Raw genomic sequence first — 3,237 nt, forward strand, 5'->3', positions numbered from 1 at the left:
TCATTAGAGGTTCAACTACGTGCTTTATACGATGCCAATTTTGCGGACATTGATTCACTTCGAAAAACTCCATCGGTGGAGGATAGACGAGCAGTAGAATTAGTGACCGCAGTGATGGAACACTTCAGGGGGCATTTTGTTGTACCGCTCCCTTGGAAAGCAGACCGACCTACTGGTTCTTTGAACTTTTCGGCAGCCTTGTCACGACTGTACTCGTTACGAAGACGTTTCCTGCATGACCCAGAATTCTTCGAAGCATACGCAGACGTCATGTCACGGAATCTCGAGAAGGGCTATGCAGTAACGGTTCCCTCTTAGCTGGTAACATTACAATCAGCAGCAAGATGGTACCTGCCTCACCACGCAGTATTGAATCCCAGAAAGCCTGAAAAAATGCGGGCTCAAATCCGTGGACTACGAAACGCGTCTCGCGATGCTTCATCTCTTTCCCCTGGAGTACCGTCGCCTCCGAGGGGACCTAATTCTTACTTACGCCCTGTTTGAACAAAGCTTGCCAAACAGGTTTTTTACCGTTGACCCAGCAAACACACGGCGGGGACATGGTGAGAAAATTTTCAAGCTCAGAGTACACACATTTATTAGACAGAATTTTGTCTCATTTCGGGTAGTAGGTGCATGGAATGTTCTTTCTCCGGCAGTTGTTCACGCTACTTTTAGAACTCAGTTTAAAGCAATATCAGACATCTATTTATGCGAATCCTCGCGCTGGCGAGCATACTGCCCCGCGCTGAGAGCATAAGGAGCAGTGCTACGCCCTTTTTTCACTTGTGCCTTTCAGGTGAACGACAGCCACTGAACGACAAGAACAAAAGCGACCCAGGAAACTTGGGCAAAGGCCTCGATCCTGTGTATCAACTCGTGAATGCGTGATACCCTGCAGTCATATCGTTGAATGTCAAGAAGGGCTCTGCAGTGCCGGTTCCTTCTGAGCTGGTAACACCACAATCAGCAGCAAGACGGTGCCTGCCTCACCACGTAGTATTGAATCCAAGAAAGTCTGAAAAAATGTGTGTCGTATTTGACTGTGCAGCTAAGCATCACGGAAGATCGCTGAACGACATGCTTCTTCCAAGGCTGGATACAACTGCTGACTTGGTAGGAGTTCTTTTGAAGTTCCTGAGAGACCGGGTTGCTGTGTCGGCAGATGTCGAAGAAATGTTTATGCAAATTCATTTTCCACAGCCAGACCAAGGGACTCTGATTTCTGTGGTTCCCGCAGAATGATCTCATTGGTGAGCCTATTGAATATCAAATGACCTCTCATGTTTTCGGTGCTGTCCCCCCTCCGTTCTGTGCCAATTTCGCCGGGGATTACGACAACCAAATTAAATGATCTGTGGCGAACAATGTCTACGTAGACGATTGCTTGGTGTCAGTACCTTCCGTTACTGACGCAGAGCTTTCTGCAGGAAATAAATGAGACACTGTCCAAAGGGGGTTTCACGTTCATAAGTGGGTGAGCAATTTATCTGATGCACTGCAAGGGCTACCACATTCTGAACGAAGGGAAGCTGTAGTGGAGATGTTTACAAAGACGATGAATACAGCGGGCGCTGGGCATTGAATGAGGTCAATCTTCTGACATCATTTGTTTCCGGTTTCATATTCCCGAGGAACCACTAACGCGAAAGGGAATCCTAGCATCTGTTTTCTTGCTCTTCGATCCACTAGGATTGGTATCCATTGTATACTTAAGCGCAAAACAGCTGCTGCAGGAACTATGTAAAGCCGGTCTGGGTTGGGACTCTCCTGTCAGTTAAGACCACTCAGTTCGGTGGCATTCTTGGTTGAACTTGGTCAAGTCGATATAGGTTGTGCAGTACCCGAGATGCTTGTTCCCTGACGATTTTGTGAGTGTCTGTAACCCTGAGCTTCATGTATTCTCAGACGCGTCGGAAACAGGTTATGGCGTTGCTGCATATGCACGTTTTCTGCCAAACGATGGTCGAGTGGCATGCCGTTTGATTTTCGGAAAATCCAGAGTTTCTCCGTTGAAGACCGTTACCGTTACGAGGTTAGAACTTGCTGCCGCCACATTAGCCGCCAGGGTCTACAAGCTACTTAATGAGAGTTTACCCAACTTCTCCACGGCCACTCTTTGGACAGACTCACAAATAGTGCTTTATTACATCACTAACCGCGACGCGAGGTTTTGTACCTTTGTAGCCAATAGGCTAGCCATTATTCAGGAATACTCCCCACCGAGCGAATGGAAGCACGCGATCGCAGAACCTTACATACATCATGCACAAATTTAAAAAGTCTGTCTCCATGCCGTTTGTAGGTCACCTACAAGTAAAAGAATTGACAGAAGCTCGGTCGTTATCCGCGCTTCATCCACTACATCATGCACAAATTTAAAAAGTCTGTCTCCATGCCGTTTGTAAGTCACCTACAAGTAAAAGAATTGACAGAAGCTCGGGTGGTCGTTATCCGTCAGGTTCAAGCAGAAGTATAAAGTAATGGGTTAACTCGTTTAAAAGCGGACACTCAGTCGAAGCCGACTAGGGTCTCAGCACTGCGTAAGCTGTGTCCAATCCTTCTGGACGGTGTTCTCTGCGTTGGTGGATGGCTCCACTATTCCAGTTATGTATTATCCCTGAAGCACCCACCTATCTTACCCAATAAACACCCCATCACTGATCTACTCATTCGGCACTATCATGAAACCGAAGGGCATTCCGGCGCCTCTCAAGTACTTGGCATTATTAGGCAAAACGTTTGGATAGTTCATGGGAGTCAGGCGGTGTAGCACTTCGTCCATAAGTGTATTCGATGCAGAAAACGGTCAAGGAACATATGTCAGCAGATGATGGCTCCGTTACCCCCGGTGCGATCTGAAAAGGGTAAAAAATATTTCGAGGCTGTGGGTGTTAATTACTTTGGACCATTTCTGGTTAAGCGTGGTCGCAGCATAGAAAAGAGATACGGCTGCATCTTTTTATGCATGGCTACCCGATCGATTCACCTTGAAGTGGCGCATTCTTTGACTACCGATTCCTCCATTTTGGCCTTAATGAGATTCGTTGGTCGAAGAGGGCGACCTTTGGATATTTACACCGATAACGGGTCCAACTTCGTTGGTGCCGTATCGCTTTGGGGCCAAGCGAAAATCAACAACCGACTATTGGCTCGAGGTATTCAGTGGCATTTTAACCCCCCGCTTGCTAGCCATCGAGGAGGAGTGTGGGGGCGAATGATACGATCAGTACGGCA

The sequence above is a fragment of the Opisthorchis viverrini genome (assembly GCF_000715545.1).
Source record: "Opisthorchis viverrini unplaced genomic scaffold opera_v5_14, whole genome shotgun sequence".
Lineage (NCBI taxonomy): Eukaryota > Metazoa > Platyhelminthes > Trematoda > Opisthorchiida > Opisthorchiidae > Opisthorchis > Opisthorchis viverrini.